This window comes from Diadema antillarum, unplaced genomic scaffold (assembly GCF_040938485.1).
Source record: "Diadema antillarum isolate AM-2024a unplaced genomic scaffold, OU_Dant_1.0 seq00001182_RagTag, whole genome shotgun sequence".
NCBI lineage: Eukaryota > Metazoa > Echinodermata > Echinoidea > Diadematoida > Diadematidae > Diadema > Diadema antillarum.
Genome location: NW_027271982.1, coordinates 230497 through 253013, shown reverse-complemented (window position 1 = coordinate 253013; position 22517 = coordinate 230497). Strand labels below are relative to the sequence as shown.

Below are 22517 nucleotides of genomic sequence, written 5' to 3'. Positions count from 1 at the left end.
CCGAGGGTTCCTTGTAGAGACAATTTCCGTGGGAGCAATGGAGAGGGGGGGGGGGGGCGAGGATATACCATTAACCTTTGACCCAATCACGAGCACTACCCTTGCCCCCCCCCCCCCCCCCCACACACACACACACACTGAAAAAAAGGTTCCGCAGCCACCTGATCCAACTCGGAATCATGATCTTCAAAATGGGGCCGAATGCTGTGCTACAGGGACGACAAGAAAGAAAAGTGTCCGCTTTGTGTTACTGTCTTCCGATGACTTTGAATGTTTGACAACCTTCCCCCATCAAATAATAATAATAATAATAATAATAAAACATATGAAAGATCAGTTCTGTGTTTGCGATATCCAGATGTCATTTGAAAGTTCTGGCTTACATAGCGAATGATCATGAAATTGAATTCAAATCATTAAATTGTCCGAACATCATCAGGTATACTCAAAGTCAAAATATCGCTCATTCACCAACATTTTGTTTTTGATCCTTCCACACAATAATTACGCAGCCTGCACACTCCCCATTCAACAAATCATCAAGTATATGGTACTGTCGCATAGAGAATTGTTCAAGCTGTAAGACGATACCAAAACAAGATGCCTATTATTCTAATTTTACAGAAATATAACAGATCAAAATGGAGTTTCCTCACTTTTTGCGTTGTTTATAGTTGTACCGATAGTCTTCAATCCCTCGATTTGAGAAGGCAGCGGAATTGAATTTTTCCCATTGATTGTGCCAGAGTGGAGATCAGAATCGAAGTCGAGCAATTGCTTATTTTCAAATGAGCATAATATCTTTATACATAGACCCCTGTATGTATATCATATTGCAATTGTACGGCCAAATAAATAATAATAATAATTACTATTATTATTATGATAATGATAAAGGCATATTTCTTTATTCAATTTTTTTATTATAGGTTTTCCCGGTCAATTTCATACTTTTGTCACTCAAATTCATTAATGTGCATTCAAATTCACGTAGCGCACGCACGCGAAAATATTCGGGCATTCAAATTCAGAATCCGAGCGATCAATTTCATTCATGTGCGTTCTATTTCGTTTTCGTGAAATCAAATTCACGATTGGGCATTCAATTTCAAAATGCGAGCACCGACTTTCCTACTCGTGCATTCAAATTCATGCGATAGTCACATGATAGTCCCAATGAGCGTTCAAATTCATTTTTAGGCTATCAAGTTCCTACTTCGTGCAATCAACTTAACGAGGAAAATGGAGTAGACTTTTAAGAAAGGGAAAAGGGCCAACACAACCAATAAAGGCTTGCATATAGTGTAATTATGGTTACTTACAGGTTCTACATTGTTCTCTGTTCATGTATTCTTTGTTTTTCATCTCACTAAATTTCAAATTGCAATGTCCAATCAGTAGTGCATCCAAGCAACACAACGACTAGTAATCATATTTCTTGGTGATACTGCATGCTGATAACGTCCCAACACCAATCACATAATCATGATAACGACAATTCATAAATTTAAAGACAAACTGACACACAATGATCTCACATAGTCCCGCAAAAGTAAATCAATAAGACAGCAATACACAACAAACAACACGTATAAAATGTTTAAGTATCAGTTTCAATATAGTCGAAATTGTTTTTTTTTTCTCGAAAGTGTCAACCAACCCTCCGTATTATGCTCGTCTGTAGGCCTATACAGTGCCTTTTGCTTGTTTGTTTCGTTTTCCATCAAAGAAGATGGCTGGATATAAACCAATATTCAGCTGAAAAAGCTGGTCTTCCATAATATGGGGTCCAGTTTGATGTTCTACTCTTTGCGATGAATAAATGAAGTGGGATCTTTTACGTGCATGAGTTGTGACTCTCTTACACATGGGACCTCCATTTTAGGTCCAATCCGAGGGACATGTGCCTGTATATTCCTATTTGCTAAGCGCGAGTTCAAAATTGTCAATGATCAGGTGGACCTCTACTGCAAAATAAATAATCATCGTAAATCCCAATATATTCAAAGCCAAATGAGAAACACATGCATTACACGACCCCAAACCTACTAAATTCAGGACTTCTTTTAAATTGAATGCAGTTATTTGGAACATGGTTGCCTATTCACGAATTTGAATGACCGACGAGATTCCGTCGCCAGCTTGACATGAATTTAACTGCTCATTGATGAAATGCGTGCTCCTCTCTTAAATTTGAATGCTCCGATAGTGAATTTGAATGTTCCGATAGTGTGCTCCGATAGTGAATTTGAATGCTCCGACAGTGAATTTGAATGCTCGGATAGTGAATTCGAATGACCGGATTTTGAATTTGATTGCTGATTCAGTGCTGCGAGCGTGGAATGCGTGAAATCGAATGCTCGGAATAGGAACTTGAATGACAAAAGTATGAAATTGACCGGGAAAACCTATATTACTTAGGCACCCACTCAATTATTTTGTTTGAGAGGTGCTAATATCAGCGTGAGAGTGTAAGGATTTGGTGAAATACATCCTCCCCTCATAATGACACGCTTCTTATGGTCCGGCAACCTGTCGGGGGGCTCAGGGGTTCAGCACCCCTATGAAAAAAAAAAGTTGTTCCCAGGGGCCTGGGATATTAACGATTATCCGGTATTTTCATCGTGCACTCCTTCGCGTTCGTTCCGATTTGACTGCCGGATGGTATCATAACACATTCACATCGCAAACATAATATTAAAAACAAGTCGCTATTTACGAACTTATGACTTCATGAACATAGGAAAGAATTATAGAATTTATATTTTCTGCTTACTTTCCTTGATCTCTTTCTTTCTAACTTCCCCCAGTCAACTTAATCACTTGTCATGTAATATTTCTTCACTACGGATATACGTCCACTCTGATACCAAAAAGATCTGCCAGAGGGCCTATACAATTACAACAGGTAGCCTTTTGCTACTTTTTCTTGTCTTTTCTCGCCATCCTATTTCGTTCTATTAATATCTTTCCTGGGTATCAACCGTAGGCCTATAAGTGCATTCACAGTTTTTGAAGATGGCGTTGTCATAGCGATATTTGTCGGCTGTGAAACTCACCTCCCTGGTGAAACACTGCACGCAACAAACAGCGAAAAACCTCGGATAACACGTGACTCGGACGGTTACAGGTATAGGAACCTATACTCGTTCGATAAGATCATCCACTGTTGCAGGCCTATGTTCTACAAATTAGGCAATTGGAAGTAACTTCTCAAACCTAAACAATTTGTGAACTTTATATTTTGTTTTGTGTTCTTTCGCTTGTCAGCTGATCTTTTTTTCTTGTTTTTTTTTTAAACCCGGAAGTGGCACCAGAAATATAAACTGCTTTGCGCCCCCCCCCCCCCATGAAATTCCTGGATCCTCTCCTCCTATGGAATACTCTCAATCTGCCGTTTCCCTTTTCTTACCAGAAGACTCACATCACTCGTTCTATTATCCCTCATGATCACTAAATAAACGGGTGAACAATGAAGTACATGTAGTCATAGCTAGGCCTATTGTTTGAATCATGGATTGTGATATAATTTTATGCAATTATTCCTAACAAACACATTGAATGTGATTTTGCAATTTCTCAACGCTCAGACCAGGCTACTTTTAGTGGTGGTGAATCTGCTTGAGTAAATCGAATTCCTGGGATGGGACTCCTATATTGATGAACTCTTATAGACGTCTAAATTATTATCAAACTATATATCTCATGATCTCAGTGAATAGGTTTGAAATACGAGCATTCTAAACAATTTAAATCAAACAAGCCTTAAATGTATTTCCCTATATAGAGCTGCCGACATCATCAAAATAAGAATATCTATATGATTGTTTTTTCCATGAGGCATAGACCTATACAACGTTCGTTGTAGGTCCATGCTATGCTTAATCATAGCGTGGAGAATTTGTACCAATGCCCGATAATCGGATAAGCTCTCACAATGTGCAAGGGACTGTTGCAAAACGACATGTGCAGAAATTAAGTCTTTTTCTTACACGTAGAGTTCTGAACGTGAGGTACATGTATTAACTTGCTTGTATAATAACGTCTGAATACGGAAAAAAAAAGTATCCCGAAAGAATGGCTTGCAGTATTTCAAACCATGTTTAAAAAAATAAATAAATATATTGATTAATTTATCCTATCGCATGCCTTTACATTCGGCAGATGACTTTCTATTGCTATAATCACCTTCCACATATAATTTCTTTCGGCGAACTGTCCTTGAAAAGAAAACAATAAAGTTCACAGGATCCAAGTTTCAGGAAAATTTTTCTTCCGAAAATACCTCAGAAGACAGAAATATGCTTTTAACGCAAGTTAGAATTGTCTCTAAACGAATATGCAGCAGACTAAATTTGTATATATAGTTTGGATAAGTTTGGATAAAGAGGTTATACGACAGTCGATGTTAATTGTGTAGAATCAGATAAACGTTAAAATCTAAAAGGAAGTCCTCATAGTAATCTTTTCTTACATAAAGAAAGAGCGATATCATCATCGCCTTCAAAAGGCAGGGGAATATCCGTAATTATAATACACTTTTATTTTGTAACAAGACGAAAGTATGTAAATTTTTCATTATTTTTTTATATCTATCATGCTCATATTTTTCTTGATATCACAAGCTATAATAGTTTAGTCCAGAGATTAAGGTACGTGGATTTGACCCCCCCCCCCCCGAAAAAAAGCAAAACAAAACAAAACAAAACAAAACAAAACAAAACAAAACAAAGCAAAACATAACACAACAAAACAAAAACAACCATTCCAATTCGAACAATGATTCAAAGCTTTGGAACAGATTTCTCGACTTTCCTCAAACTTCACTGATGTGTCCTATACTCATCATATCGGTATATTTCCCTTTAAATGGAAATAACGTTTCCGCCAATTACCGGGAATGTGGTCTCTTTTCCATCCCTGTTGTAATTAATAAAGGGATCCTGGAATGCCCTCACATGTTATAAAGTACCTAACTCCAAATCTCCACTCCCTTTGCCTGGATCTTGCCAGATAATATTATGTCTGACTAATATTAACAAGGCATACACGTAGGCCCCTATGAACTACACTATGAACGTTAGATGCACACACACCGTACCCATTATACATAATATATATAAATAACACGAAATATTTAATAAACTCAAGCAAAATGATAAAGTCAAAGTAAATGAAAAATTGAATACAACAGAGGACTAAAGGAAAAAAAGAAAAAAAATTAAGGTCTTGCCGAGATTCGAACTCGGATCACAGGATTCAGAGTCCTGGGTGCTAACCGTTACACCACAAGACCTGCTCTGCACAGTTGGGCAATTTAGTATTTATATAGAATAGATTAATGCATTTCATTCAGCCAGGACACATTCGACGTTTCAAAATCATCACGTTCCAAACCGAATTTGTATAAAGCATGGATCATAATTGCATGATGAATTTTTCATGATAGTTTGCCTGTTTCGTATTTTCATTCAAAGACAAAGCCTTCTTCGCGACACTATATTAGGCGTTCCTTATATGGGTATACAGACCGAGCCGCACGCTTACTTGTCGACCAATTACATTACCCAGCTGTGATTCACTCATGAATATTCATCTATGGGTGCTTCCACACATGACATCATGGAGCAGGCACGAAAGTTCTGTATTGTTGTCAGAGTACATGTATTATGCTTGAGCAGATCTTGCGCGACTCCGCTCTCTATGTACTAAACTGTATCTCCCGTTGACCGACCGAGTGGCTATATTCGAAGAGCGCAGACGGCAGATCGGTATAACTTTATAAGTGATTACGTTCTCGGTCCCGAATTGAAGGAATAAGTTACGAAGTTTTGGATTACATCTATTGACCATCCTTCTACGGATTTCTCGAAAAGTTGGTAAGTGTGTTTTCACTTCTGTGGCGTTAACCTTGATTTTTCTTGGACATACTCGTCATTACAATCGCTGCATAGCATGTATAGTCAATAGTGTAAGTAAGGCCCAGCAGCGATCGGCTGGCTACCACTTGTTCGAAAACAATTTTGTTTACTTTTTCGATGGCACAAGAATGGGGTGTGTCCCGACGGTCTGTGGCGGCGATCTGGAAAACTGTAACCATACCTCTATGCACCGAAAATGCATCCTCAACGCAGAATATCGTATGTTTTACCCTCGTTTGACAACTGCAAATGTATTCTATCAAGAAATGACTCATTCATTCTGTGTTCGAACGTGCGCTCTGGCTCAATACACCCCATGGAGACAGCACATAGCGCGATAGCGCTGGTTTATAGGCACGAACTATACGTATAACACATATCATGGAGCTATAATCCCATGCATATAACTCATCAAGAAGCACATGCACTAATATATTATGTTCAAGCTAACTGCGTCGACCAATGATATTGCGGCGGACTAACATTGGTTATCCATAAATGAAATCAAATTCTGTCTTCTCGCTGATTCATTCAAACACCATCAAACCAACATGAACCCCCCTTGAAAAAGTAGACGCGATCCATATCTCCAAATCGCATCAGCATGTGATTAATCTATTTGGCAACGTGAATATATTCACATCAGATAAAATTAATAGTAAGTCCATGACGCACCGAGGTACTCTGTCATTTCAGTTACAGTTCACTTTGTAGGCCTTACGTGTCTCCCTATTGACACAGATACATAGTACAATGTATACTAAGTACATTGCATGGCACTCGATATTCATGACCTGTATGTTTTAATTGTGTGACAACACCGCGACTCTTACCTCGCCTCGAATATATTAATATTGTAATACGTCACTATGATTGACATTTTTATCTCTTCTTCTCTCTCTTTCTCTGTGTCTCTCTCTCTTTGGCCATATCGTGCGTGTTTTGAGCGCCTGCGTGTTAGCGTCTGTCTGTCTTTCTGTGTGTGTGTGTGTGTGTTACCACATCGTCTTCTGCAATAATCTAAAAACAGCTACAGTTTGCTTGGCGTAAAAGAGAGCACATGTCGCAGCTAGATCAGACGTAGGCCCTATCATATTGGATGAGCATTAAAAAAGCATGATCCATACTATATGGTAAAAAAGTTTGTACGAGATTTGTAGCGATTTTGTTACAAAAAAATGAAAAAAATAAACACGCTGATATCGCAAGTGTCGACTGGCCGGCATGGGTTCTGTAAAAGTAAAGTTTGTGTGTGTGTGTTTTTTTTTTTTTTACTTTGTTTGTTTTTGTAACGAGATATGCTATCAAAAAGTTGAGCTCTATATGTCACTGAAGTCCCATATGATCTTATATAGTTTTCCTCCTGGTCCGAAAATCATCATTTATGATACTTTACCACCAAATAAATTTTGAATAAATGAACTACTCACAAACGATTTTTTATTTTTTATTTTCACGACTGAGAGGGGCAGCGGAATGTTTGTGTGTGTGTGTGTGTGTGTGTGTTCTCGTACAATGGTAGGTCAATGGTACCTCCCACGCCCCTTCGACGGGAAAAACTTAGGGCGAAATCCTTGGGAAATCGGTTTTGTTTTGTTTTGTTGTACGACTTTCTTGGTATTTTTTGTAGTTGATTTCTAGGTAGCCTTCTTACATTTACGTTATGTGATAGAAATCATACCAACTGATTTTATGTGATATTCAATCTCGGAAAAGAACGACTTGAAGATGTACTAGTAGGCCTTGATTTGCCGAAGGATACTGAGTAGCCCCCGTACGTCGGTCTCCCGCTGCGCTGTGCTCGCTTGCGCCAATTCTTCAATGCCCCTGATAATTTCGATGTATTTTCGCACAGTCGGTCAAGGTTTGGTGCGTCTGCTTATACAAGAATAGAAAAACAGAAGGACAAATAAGCTAAATAAAGGAAAATATATCTCGATTTTTCATAACGGCAATTAGGCTAAGTCGTACACTAATAATCTAAATGTGTGTAACTCATATAACTTCGTTGAATTTACTTTTTACTCTGCCGTCTCAACTCGAGGGGCGAGTGGGGTGCGCTACAAAAGAAGCCATTCTTCAGCATTAATAATAATAGTAATAAAAAGGTCTTCTTTATCCAGGGTAGCCTCTTCAGTGTTGTCGCACTGCTCGAACAGAGGGTTCTGCCATTATTACTGTGGATATCCTAGCGTTGACAGATACCCATTTATACACCGGGATCGAGAACAAGGACGTAAGCATTGGGCGCGAATCGAACTCGGGTCCTCCGATTGGGAGCGGCGGAAGTCTTATCCACTAGACCACAAATTATGAAAGTCGAAGAGACACGTTTACTGCTGGAGCCCGACTCCAGGCGCTTTTCACCAGGGGCGGATCTTATGGGAGGGAAATTAACCGTATTATGAAGGACCGGCAATTATTAGCAGAAATCTCTTCAATTTCATTTCTCTTCGGGCAATTACATAGTACTGCGTTGCCAGGTCCCAACAGAGCAAAATCACCAAAAGGCTTGTAAAAAATCACCAAAAGCCATCAAAAATCACCAAATTTGGAAAAGCGTAGGTAAGGCTTCAATTTCAAGACAAGATTATGTCAATAAACCTTTATCAAACACTCTGAGCGAGTCTCGGTGCAATTTTCGGCGCGCCGTAGTCACACATACTAAATGCAAAATGTGTACGATGTGTATGGATATGTGAGTGTTTGTGTGTGTCGAGTGACAAAAAAGGGGCACATGTTATGTTTCTAAAGGAAATAAGGGGAAAACTTTGGGCAAAATGCATTTTCGTTTTCAATTAGTATGATTATTTTTCATTGGTCTAAAAATCACCAAAAAGTTACCAAAAATCACCAAATTTTGATTTGGTTACCAGGCTAAAATTTTGTCACCAAACAACTTCAAAAATCACCAAATTTCACCCTTTTTGGTTCCCGAAATCACCATCTGGCAACACTGACTGCTACCCGGGGGTTTCGAGAAACGGCAACACAAGTGCCGACTTTACTGCCCATCCCGGGAGCCCAGTCAAGCGTATCACAATAGCCTACACTTAGGCCCACTGGTTTAGCATAATAGTAAATGCGTATACTAGCACGAAATTACTAAAAGTACATAGCAGGTATGCAGACACAGGATACGTGCACAAGGGGAAAACACTATCCTTTACATACACACAATCTAAGTCCCAAAAGGTTGTGGGGCGCCGTCAGGAGTTTGCTGTGCGAAAGAAGGGCGTGGTCATTATGCAGTCAAAGGGCTTGACGGTCATATTGCACCAAAATCATTCGTGACATCAATAGGCCTATTAGCTTCCTCATAATAATATCCCTTACCTTTGTATCCTTTTTAGGTACTTTTGTAAATGCTTCAGTGTCTTATCTCTAAAATCATGAGCTTATTACTACTATCTAATCTCATACTTTTTTGCTCGTTTGGTTTTTATTTTCATGTCTCACACACATGTTGTAAATGTGGAATACTTCATGGTGTGAAAATTTCATGGACTTTTGCTCTATGTATACACTAAACCATCACGATATTAAGCCATATTTTAGAGATATCAAATTCAAATTTCAATACAAACATATCTGCCCTCATTCCTATCATTATAAACAACAAATTCTCGGTAATGGTCCAGTACTAACAAAGCATTAAAAAAAAATCAGCTTATTTGGAGTATACCCTTAAATGTCTCCACAAGTGGACTTTAGGACTATACCATCCCTTTATAGCCAGATAAGAAAAAGGAAACACGACCATGAAGCAAAGAAACTTGTTGACTCACGGAGTTAGGCCTAATTATGAATGTATCCATTCATTACATAAATATGTATATATATATATATATATATATATATATATATATATACACACACACACACACAAACACACACACAGGGCTAGCTTGACATTAGCAGTGAATGGCCCAGTGGCCTTGGACAACAAAAATTTTATGTGAGGCCACCCAACTTCAAAAAGGGCTATCTATTTGTGGACAAATAAAAATTACAATGGAATGTTATGTTTCCTTTATTTCGGGCCCCTACATTTCTTTTTCAGGCCAACCTAACCAGCCAACAGAGAAAAAAAAAGTTAGTGTTGAGACTCAATATACATATAATTATAAATGTATAGTGTCAATGAATTTGAAAAACAATCTAGTTTTCATGTTTAAACTTAATATATAATGCCTTTTGTTCACACAACAGGAAAAGGAAACAAAGTTTTGCTGTTTAATACCCTATTCATATATAAGGAATTTAGAACATTCCAAAGAGTGATTCTGAAGCACACTAAACTCTGTGTGAACAAAGTGGCTCTGAAGTGCTCTAAAGTTGTGCCCTTCTCAAAGGTAGGTTCAGTAATGCTCCTAAGGCACTCTGACTCTTGCATAAAATGGTCATCATTATTATTATCTAAGAGTGCTCCAAAAGTGGTGTATGCTGCAACTGACAAACATATTTATGTGCTCTGCATATGTTTGAGGTTACCATGACAATAATTATGCCTCTTTCAACCAATTCAAATGTGGCATGGTGGGTGGTTGATGAACCAACTGATAAGTTGAAAAGCCTCAGAAGCACTCCTGTGCCCCCCGACTTTTAAATGGGGAGTGTGTATGTGTATAAGATAGCTTCTTGTGAGAACTAAACTCTGCTTGATCTGCCTTCCATGATATCAAGGTTAAATGATAAATGAAACAAGCATATAACATCAATCAATTAACAGACAGTAAACCATCCATTTAATTATGTATACATTTTCAAACAGTGCATGACTGGCCTATTTGTTACTGCAAAGCAACCAGGAGGTCAGTAACTCAGTCTCTAGAGAAAGCATAACTGTCATGACAAACAATCAAGTTGTTTAAAATACTATACTGGAAAAGTATGACATTCGATTTGAGGACTTTGGCATTTAAAAAAAAATTAAATAAAATACTCAAAAGAATCATTAATGTACCCATATTGGTGTTGTGTGTCATGATATTAACTCCTAAGAGGTTGAAACAAATGACTAGATTATAATTCATCTGCTCATAATAATAGTGACTTTATTTATGCACAAATAACAAAGTGCCCTTTGTACAGCAATAAACCAACCCATCAAAAGACTACCATCTTTGTTGAGCCAAAAGTCAAGCTAAGACTCAATTCAAAGAATCACCGATACATCACACAAAGGAGGTGGAGACACAGGGTACCACAATATTGCAGGTGGAGCCAAATTGACTTTGTTTCAATGTTTATTGTCACCATGGTAACGTTTTTCCTGCCATATTATATTGGGCAAGTCTGTTCTATAATCATGTCAGTCATCTTCATCCATTGTGTGTATATCCTCTCACCCCATGTGGGAGGTTTGGGACAAACTAACCTTAATTTATGACTCACTGAAAGATGCAAGCAGAGCTTTGATCATCATTTCCACGTACACCATGTTGAATTTTATGACTATTCATCACTAATTTACTTTCATTAATCATAAAAACACAGAAATCTCTCAGGTTAGGGTAATAATTGCCCCATTGTGAAGACACATGACAAGTAAGAAAGCTGATAAAAGTAACATATATATTTATGACAAACATATTTGATATGATTTGGTGTGGTGAAAATGAGATATCCCACTCATGAGACACTGACTGTAAAAGAAACACAGTGCCTCGAATGTTTTGACCCTACATTGTTCCTTCGCACTTCAAATGTCAAATGTAATGTGGGGACATCCCTCTTAATTGCTTAATTATCATTATCCTTTGTCTGCATGCTACACTCCCCTAGTGACTCACTGTAGAACTTCACACAACTTTCACAGCTTAGTTTGAGTTCCAGGCTGTTTGGCATATTTACTTCTAATGTAATATTCACGTAATATCAGGCCAGAACATGTTGTACGTGGATAAAATACCTATTTTACCTCTCAAACCAGAAAGTATCACTTTGTGTCTTGAAAAAGAGCTACTGGCGGTGACATCATTACGTGTCTGCGTTATATACCCTACGTCATTGTATCAGTTGCTGCTATGGAAAAGATCGGGAAATAATGACAAACAACTCTGCCTGAGTCTAAGACTTGGAAAGAGTTGCGAATTGTGTGCGAACGCCAACGCAAGAGGAGAGATTTTGCGGCCTCGCTGCCTTCTGAGCGTCTCGCAGGATTAGCTCACAACTGTTACCACACAAGTATGTACATGTAATACCCACGGCAGCTCGATGTGTCCCTTTGAACAGCTGTAGCGACTATTATCTTGTGGCAGCCCATTACACAACATACATACAGGAGAGCACAAAAACAAGCGGAACACTCAAGATTTTAGACAAGGAGAGCCAAGAAACGTGTGCCACTCAATGAACAACTCAGATAGAATGGGAAGTGGAAAACACCATTTTATTTTTATTTTTTACATGAGGACAAGACATCAGTGGACACTGAAATTTGTGACCATGGTTCTTTGTCATATTATTTTGTTTTTGGGAAAAATGAAACTCTCCTCTTTTTGCCAAGAAAAAGCAAGAGAGTGACCATATTGAAACATCTAATTACATTAATTGTGGTAATCTTGCTGGAATCTATTTCAAACAATTTATTACACTATACAAAGAACAATTTTTCTGATAATGTCATATTTTCCATTTAACATCAATACTAATCTCCTAGACAGTATCTATGGAAGTGATTGCTCCATCATTGATTGACATTAATATCATTTTGGAACTGGAAACATTTCACTTTTACTGCTTGCCAGGTCTTATTACATGCATTCATGAAAAAAAAAAAAAACATACACTTTTTAGGTTTGCAAGAGAGGTAATAAAACAAGATGCTTTCATTAATTCATGACTTGTTGATTCAACACTTACACCTCTGGCATTAATCATGAAATACTAATATGCTTTTTGTGTTGGTCAATCAGTTGCAATAAAGACGGCTCAATGTGAGAATTCATCAACTTGAACAAACAGTATACCATGTATTAAATGCATTTGGTAGTAATTAGCATCTCTTTGCCCCACATAATTCTTGATAAAATCGATCATCTGCAGTTTTTATTTAATTTTTTATTATTATTATTTTTGCATTACTGCAAAGTACATCTTACACATAACATTCTTGATTGTATGGCAGGTCTTGTGTGAGAAATTATTTAAATTTAAATGAAGGTATACCTGTTACTGCACTAGAATTAACGATGATAAGGCCAAATATGATAATGGCTATATTATTCATGTGGAGCAAAGACTAATAGACCTCTATGAGTAAGCTTTTTATAGTTACAACATAGTAATATATCAAATCAGCATGAAACCAGACACTTTAAAAAGTAATTGTGGATTGTTTGTTCCACAAACTTTTTCCATACTATTTCATATAATTTGGATCTTCAAACAAGCATAATAACTAACATTATCAAATCAATCGTCACGGCAGTATGTCTTTAAAAATGACTGATTTGAATAGTACAGATAGAGTAGGTAGGACCTACACATGCTCTTCCTTTTCTTCCCAGATTACAAATATCAGTGACTCAAATGTCCACAATCTATGATCTCATGGATGTCAGTATCAACCCTACAGTACGTCATGGAGTCAGTCAACTCATCACCAATCCTGCATAATACTTGTCAATGTACCTCTTGACTTTGATATGAAGAAAAAAAAATCAGGAGTTGGTCTTGACAGTACCACTATCACACATGGGTGTGGTACTATTTCTAAGAAAAGTACACATATTTTGCAATTCAATTCAATTCAGTTCAACTCAATTTAATTCATTTGATGCACCACAGGCAATTCCTCTTATAATGAAGTCCTTGGGACCAGCAGTTATTTTTTTTTTCCCCATCATACCAAAATTTCATTGCATCCACACAAATTCAATGTAAAGTGCATCAAAGAAATCTAGCTGATAATTATGGGCCCTGAATTTTACTTCATTTTATCAAAACTTTTGTTATAACCGTGTTAATTACAATGGGAGTGCACAGTGCTGATCTACATCTGTGCTATTTAAACTGAGTTACAACACCAGGCAAGCATTGATTTTCTTTTTGTCCTCTTTTGTGTGCAACTCACTTCCAATAACAACAAAAGATTTCAAAATCCATAAATGCCACCACACATTATATACACCGTACCTGGATACAGCAAGCCACCATGAATGATGACTGATCAAGACAAGTTCCAACATTTGCACTAAAATATAATGACTCTGCTGCAGTGCTTATAGTCCCAAAGCTGTGCAATTTAAACTGTGTATCATTGCATATACCTCCTGTATACTTTTTGACCTGGACATGTTAGCCCATTGAGGATGGGCTGATTTTGCTACAACATGCATTTCCCATAGACACTTGCCCGAGAATACTCTGGACTCGTCCTCAACGGATTAAATAGACAAACAAATCATGAAACCATCAAGAAATCAATGCAAATTAGGCAAAGCTGCTTCTACAGATTTTAACGGTAGGAATCAAATTTGGCAAGTGCTCCTAAAACTTTTACATGACCTTAATAATAACATGGAATTTGATAAATAGATAAGGATGAATCATGTTCTGCAAAAAAAAAACAACAACAACACACACATATTGGGGGAAAAAATTATTGATAAAAGGGTGTGTCAGTGTGAAATGACACAAAAACTATAGCACTGTATTTTATTGGTAAGTTGGCAATCAAAGTAAAGGTAAAACAAGGTGCAAAATGCATAAGAGTCCAATTTGACAGTAAAGTTTAGATTGTATGTATTATCTACCCAAATGTTGCAATTCTTAGATTGTAAAGTCAAAAATATTGATAAGACTTGGATAATCACGTATCTCTGTTAACCCTTTGTGTGCTTTGAGTCCTGACAGACACAGAAAACCCTGTATATACATTATACACACTGTCTAAAGGCCCTGGCACAGGGAGGATTAAAATGAGTGAGCCAAGCATCTGGAAGAAATGTCAATCTCAATTCCTTGGCGAATGATATTGGAAGAGCCTTATGTGTAATTTTGTCATTTAGACGGATGTTAGCTTTGAATTCATTTTTTCTTTTCTGCATATTACGGTATACGTGGTATACTTCATTGTGTTTTTATTTGAACAAATTTCGTGAGTCAACCAATATTTGCAAAAACGAACAACTTGAGAAAATATCGCCTCCTGTAACACAAATATATTATGTACTGCATATTGTCTTCAAGGTTAGAAATCACAAAGTTTTCTCCTGAAAAGGGATATATTTTTCACATGCCATCATTGTAGTTTTTCATCACAAATTTAACTACATGCAAAATTGGCTTACAAGTCCTGTTTGCAAAATATATGGCCTATACAGTATCACCTCATACTGCGGTGTGGCAGATACTATGAACAGTGAGGTGGCACATATGGCTCAAAAATTAAATCAAACTCAATCAATGTTCTTTATCTATATGAATATGAAACCTAGAGCAGATCCATTGCTGTGGCTTTGTTTTGTTTACGTGCCTCCCTTAACAGATACTTGTATACAACATTCATACTTTGCTCTTTCTGTCTAACTGAAACAGGAACTTAGCTTGTGAGGGAGCAAACTAAACAATTACACATCATTTCCATGAATAACTGTGTGAAAATACTGATAAAGTGAACTTTGACCACAAAGCTCATCATGTCTAGAGAAAATATGTCATAACAGCTTGCACAGTACACAACAGTCAGCTACATTTGTACATAATACTATATGCATCTGTACAAGACACTCACACATCTTTTAATACCCTTATGAGTCTCACAGGGCACACAAATAATTTGTTAGCCTCAACAGGCAAATGACCAGTACTTTTACACCCTTATCTCTTAGTTTTATTTTTAATGTAACTTTTGTTCTCAAGGATTCCTTCCTACTTGCTTCGTCAAAATGATAAACTACATGATCTTACATGTCCAGTCATTCTTCTTCCATGTAATCGTCATCTACATAACCTCTAGTTATTTGGCCAGGACGTGGCACATTGCACACAGCCTTCTCATTTGCAGCCATCAGGTCTTCTTGGCTATGTACTGTTCCTCATTGGAACAGGGCATTGAAGAAGGTGCGGCATTGTTTGCGGTATGACAGAGTCACAATTGATGTTCTTATCATTTGTGTAATCCCCACTTTTTTATGATGACTTTACACCACCCATCTCTCTGTACCAGTCATTAAAGAAAAATATACATAACGCATTGATAAAGGACTGCATGCTTACATTTTGTAGTGTGCATACATCGTCCGACATTAATTGCAATCCCTAAGTGTATTAACCCATGGAGGACTGGCTGATTTTGCTACAACAAGCATTTCCCATAGACACTTGCCCAAGTATACTTGGGACTCGTCTTCAACAGGTTAATGTGCATGTGATCCTCTATTTTTTGAATAGGCAAGGGAACCTGATATAGCTTATCTGAGGTTGTCAATAGTTACGTTCAGACGGGAGCCCTTAACCTCGAAGTTAGGAAACTTCGAGGTTAGAGCTTGTAGTTAGGGACCGTGAAGACGCACTCGTAGTTAGCAAACCTCGAGGTTTGCTCGATGTTTGGAGCCACGAGAAATCTTATGGTTAGCGCTCTAACCACGAGCCGCGGGGGGTCCCCACTCGTAGTTAAGCACCGTGTGGACACAAAAAACAACGAACTCGAAGTTAAGAGTGACCTCGCCGTAAACTCCAGCCCCCGCAATTTCTCTCTGCTTCCGGGTCAACCTCCCAAACGTACACCACAAATACACTACACGTGAAAAACCTATGACGCACGACACAACAACATCATCTTTTCTTCCCATGCGCTTGATCTCTGAAACTGAAAACGTCGAACTCGCTACTGTATTCTATGTTCTTCTCCGACGCTAAAAAAAATGTTTTCGACGAATATCTTCATAAAGGCATAAAGTCATCAGTGCAGTGCTATCTCTGCATACCATGAGAAAAAGAGTACCTGTAAGCGAGTCCGACAGGGTTGGACTAAAGAATAGATAGACGCCTTGTTAGCAGTGTGGGCTGAAACTTCCGGTTTTGTGGTTTTAACATCGAGTGGGACCCACTCGTAGTTACGGGGGGCAGAAGCGTAACCTCGAGGTTTCGTAACCTCGAGGTTAAGATTCGTCGTGTGGACACACATCGTAGTTAGGGGGCAAGAGCTAAACCTCGAGGTTTCCTAACCTCGAGGTTAGGGCCTGCCGTCTGAACATAACTATAGCCATGGACCGCTTGATCACTTATCAGTGATTGTCCTTCAAGTGCAATGGAACATATATATCAGTATATATACACACTCATAGAAATATGGCATATTAAAACCACCATTACTCCAGTGGAGTAAGATGTGATATGAACTTCAATAACCATAAATGGATGCATCATTGCTTTATATAGAATGCAAACAAAATCGAGACTGACGGCATAAAGCTGATCAAGGTCCAGAACTTTCACATTTCTTCATTTCATAATAATTTTGCAGTATACAAGATTTGTTTGCGGATAGAGCAGCCATATAAGGATGGCCTTTAATGACTGAGACCTGTCAAACACTCAAGAAATAATCAAGAATCTATCCAGTGGAGGCCAGATGGGATGAGGATTTTTTCACAGACGATTACTGTTACAACTGTGTGTGCATCATCCAGATCGTGTTTGTACATATTTCCCCCTTTTCTACCTGTATAAAGGATGTCACACACCAAATTTTACCTATCCATCCAATTCATAAAAAATCTTCCTATCAAAATTATCATCATTACAATGTGCCCAGTTAATTTCCTCCCTGTGCTTCTGAAGGATCTTTATGAGTAGGATATGTTTTGCACTGGTCATATTACAGTTTTTCTAAGTAGGGCCTACTGGTAACATTGTCACTCTTTTGTTGACTTTCAGTAAATACTGTAGGTTATTTCCCAGTCTATTTCAGAGAAGCATGCCCAGGCAAACATACTCACAAAAATCATGACAACAGACTGAAATACTAAAACATGCATTGCAGTAGTCATCATTATTTGATAGATCACAGAGCTGCTTGTATTTGCACGGGATTTCCCCTCCCCTCCTCCCCGCCTCCCCCATCCCCTCCCCCCCCCCCCACCCCCCTTTAAGGGAAGATGTAGCACCTTGACAATGAGGTTTGAAACTTCAAAACACCAAATCCACAGCCAGAGCGAAGGAGGGGTGACAGAGAGAAAGATGTGGGCGAACACTCCTCCCTGTCAGGTGCAAGGAACTATGAGGAGTGGTGACTTTGACCTCCTCCTTCACAGATGACTCGCATTCTTCTAGGATGAGTGATGTACCACCGATCCTCCAGCTAGTCTCACACCCAGGCAGACAGTTCATTCATAGTTGAGGTCAGTGTGAGCACAAGCTGGCAGGTGCGAGGGGCACACTTTTCTCCCATATTCTTCATCAGCATCTGCTACGGTAGGTCTCTTGTACGTAATGTTGATGCCCTCCTGCAGAAATGTGAAAGTCTAATGATACAGTTGTGTACTTGAGCACTTATACCCTTGGAGAGGATCAATGCAGGAATTTCCTGGTCATTGCGGAAATTTCTGCAGCCTCTGTAGTATCACACTGGAGTGGTGGTAACGGCAGTTATGATGCTTACAATTTCCATTTTATAACTACTGCTTTAGCAATAAAAAAATATACTGCTCTGAACACATAATCTCAAAAAAGAACTTCATTCACGGCTGCCTCACTGATGTAGGCAAACTTCATGAATCATCCGCTGATGGGGCACTTGGATGGGTGAGTGTCCCTTTAAAAGGCTCCCCCATCACACGCCATTAACACCAAGTTTTCAAACACTTTTGATTAATAGTCTGCTCTCATTCTCATGTCATACAAATTGTAGTTTCCCACACAATCAAAGTGTAGGTTATTCCATCAATATGTCATAAGTGCACACAAGCTAGAAATTCATGTTCATTCTGCTCTGCATTTCACCAAACAGCAATGTATTCACATACATTTAATACGGGTCTAGGGCAATTACCCCCTGGGCAATTACCCCGGCCCTCCCCATGGCCCTAATCCTAATCCTAATCCCGAACCTAATCGAAAACCCAGACTCCTAACCCTAATCTTTACTCTAACCTTACCATTAATAAGTATTTAGCGGGGGAGGGGGGGGGGGGTAATTGGCTAGATACGATTTAATACAAGTCATGTTCTGCAGACTATCAGTTCCACAAATATGTACTGTTAACAGAAATTTGTTTTTGCCTGTATCAAACATTTGTGAATTTCGCAAGGAGCAACTATTCGTGAAGTAAAATGCACACCCTAGGTTTTATCTACACAATGCATTGAATGCCATTGGCAATTCATGAAAGTCTCATGCCATGAATGTTTCTGGTTGTAAAGTAAGTTGAGTGGACACTAATGGCATGACCATGATGTCAGCTCACCCGATAAAAGACTTGCAGGCAGAAACCGAAAACAGACGAGTAGATGCCTTAAAACACTACAGAATGAAACCCTACACTTCACGCGCACTCACATTTTAGTAGAAATTTTATTGGATTGATTTCAGTGTCAAACCAGCATGTGTCAAAGTGTATGTATGATGCGAAGTGAGAATGCACCCACATTTGTGACTGAACAATTACTTGATTGAGTGATATTGTCACATTTATAATTTGTCCCATACAGGAACAGGCATTAACAGTTGAAGATAAATATTTATGATATTGACAACTCATGTCATTATACATCAAGTGTGACATCAAAACAGAAGAAATTGGAAGCACAGCATTTTCTTTCTTGATACATGTATGTGTTACCAAAGAGTTGGTGAACTAAGTTACTGAAAGGCTTGAAGTGTGCTTGTTGCATGCCCCTCAAGATGAAGAAAATCTAATGGTCTTGTCACATCTTCAATGGGAAAATACCTTTTGACACAATGAAACAGAAAATATATATTTTCTATACATAAAAAGATACAAACAAGGAGGCTAAGAGGCTTATGATGGAAATAATACTCTCATGAGCAGAGGAAAATTTCACCTTTTTCATACCACTATCTTGAGATGCCATACACCATATAAATTCAATTAAATTCCATTCAAATGGTTTTATTTCCATATAAAGTAATACCAAGCAATATACATAACACTTCTCACATGAGTACATTATATTCTAAGTGAAGCACAAATGCATACAGGTTGCCAATGGCAGTGAGGAGGTTAACCCGTTGAGGACGAGTCCAGAGTATTCTCAGCCAGGTGTCAATGGGAAATGCGTGTTGTAGCAAAATCAGCCCGACCTCAAAGGGTTAAGGGGAGAAATGCAGGGACCAAGAGACATAACTTGATATAGTAGGAGGGAAATTTAATCGCTAAATTTTATGAGGTATCACCTCACTTTTGCAAGGACACTGCATGAAAAACACACATGTGGAAGTTTAATTCTTTCTCATTTATTCATTCAAATGTAATCACCAGAAAGAAGTGTCAATCAGTACCTCAAGTCATTACTTCATGCTTGCCTCCCCCCTCCCAACAAAAGGAAAGAAAAACCAACCACAAAATCAAATAATTACCTCATCTGGTTTACACATCATCAGCTCAACTAACATCAGATTGTGCATCAATTTTATCAGCCTCCCATACGGTTCAAAATAAATGGGGAAAAACACACACACACACAAATTTGTGCAAATGCTTTTTTTTTTTTGTGGTCAAGTATACTCTAGCTTGCCTGGTGGGGTGTTTTTGTTGACTGGTATACTGCGTGGGTTGTAGGTGGAATGCAGATATCATCTTTGACTCCAGCACACCCAATAATAATGAATGTCAGTCTGTCGGCTCATTGGAATTTCAAATTAAATCAGGTATATTTGGAAGTTACTGTTTATTTATTTGTTTGTTTGTTTTTTCTGTTTTCTCCAATTTGGCCCCTACAAAATTTGAGAAAAGTTTCAAAACAATTTTGTTCAGTCCCACTCGTAAGGAAGTGTTGAATCCTTTGCCAGATATTAATCATCTTTGTAATTTTCTCAATTCTCTTTATTGTGTAACTGCCCCCAATAAAGTCATAAATGTTATAATCGAGAGGAGTTTATGATCTAGTGCACTGAATTTGCATATTCTGCTTACTGCACAAGAAAATGTTGCACTCTGCCAAAACAACCAAAAGTAGCAGATAACACTAAACAGAATGGCTTTGTTTCAAAAACAACATTTTCAACACACAATGGGGTCAAGTATAACAATCATCACCTTGCTGTGTTAACATTATACCACATGTTTAACGAAGTGAAGCTGGAATGTATTCTCTGTTTGTTTTTCAAACGGATGTCATTATGTCACACTGTTTGCTTCATTTCCTTTCCCCTCTTCCATCATAACCATTGTGGCCAGCTAGATATGATTTTTTTTAAATGATGAGAAAACCTTGAGCCCGTTGGATGTGGCAGTCTTTGCTGCGTGCTTATGTGCTGTGACTGAGTCCTCGGGCATATTTTTAGGCAATTAGAATTTGATGCATTGTGAATTTACGATTGTGTTTCACTATGTGTGACATCACACAATTTGATCTAGATGCAGTATACAAACTTGAACTTATTTTGGGGTTGTTTTTGTTTTTATATGTGTGTGTTTGTGTGGGTTTTTTTTGTGGGAGGAGGAGTTGGAATGTGAACTCTACTGCTATTACTCTCAAGCAGTAATTTCAAAGTCCAACTCTTTTACAGAGAGTGGACTGTAATGAAATGTTGATAGAACATATACTTGGCACACAAGAAAAGGCTGAACACAATTAAACAGGTACCATCAGCACTTGTTGCCCCTTCTGTTCATCATTAGAGCTAAAGTGATCACTTTGAAGACTGTACTTCCATTCAAAAGATAGAGGTGTTTTGTTCTAGAAATTCAACAAAATATATAAAAAAGTATGTCAGTCATATGCTCCATATCTTCATTCCCTCTATCACCCATTCAAATGCAACCATCCCTATATTAAAATCATCCCTGGCAAGGAAAACAAACAAAAACAAAATTAGGATCATAAAACTTCAGTTTAACTCGGATGAGTGATGTGAGGACTACACATGCAGCCACAATGCATAGGGCCTACTCATGCATCAGGCAGCTCTGGACACGCAGCCAGCTCAGTTTATGTCTTCGGTTAATCATTCACTCGGACACCAATAACTTGGCTTTGAGTAATAGCCTGCTAGCTTGCCTGCATTCGTGAGCCATGCTGATATCATCTGTGCACTAATAAATTTGAAAAAAAAAAGGAATCACGATATGACATTCCACGAGTAGAACGTAACCATTGACTTCTTCATGGAAAGACGGGAATATGTGACACACACAAGTTGATACTATCTGGTTTAAAGTCATCTGTTTTGATTGCAGGTCTTTTACCACAATGTGGCACACAATTCCCCACTTTTACAATTTCATCCACAGAAAGCACAAAACACAAGTTCACAATTGCATACTATTCCCCAAACATTGTATCTGCTAAGAGAGAGATAATTAATCCACATGAACATTAAATGCATCCTATGAAAAAGTGAATTAATAAAGATGCCTGTCCTCTTTGTATTTTACATGTTTGATTTGCTGATGTGCACTT

The 22517-nt window shown here is 38.1% G+C and overlaps 1 protein-coding gene and 1 non-coding gene across 2 annotated transcripts in view; one reads left to right on the top strand and one right to left on the bottom strand.

Annotated features, from left to right (window-relative positions):
• Positions 1 to 5224: 5224 nt before the first annotated feature.
• Trnaq-cug (transfer RNA glutamine (anticodon CUG)) lies at positions 5225 to 5296 on the bottom strand. The gene has a single exon. It is a non-coding gene; the product is annotated as a tRNA-Gln (tRNA).
• A 433-nt stretch (positions 5297 to 5729) lies between these two features.
• LOC139744474 (uncharacterized) overlaps positions 5730 to 22517 on the top strand; it is a 75063-nt gene continuing 58275 nt past the window's right edge. The window contains exon 1 of the mRNA XM_071654909.1: positions 5730 to 5879. The gene's annotated coding sequence lies outside the window, so the exon portion shown is untranslated. The remainder of the gene's footprint in view (positions 5880 to 22517) is intronic.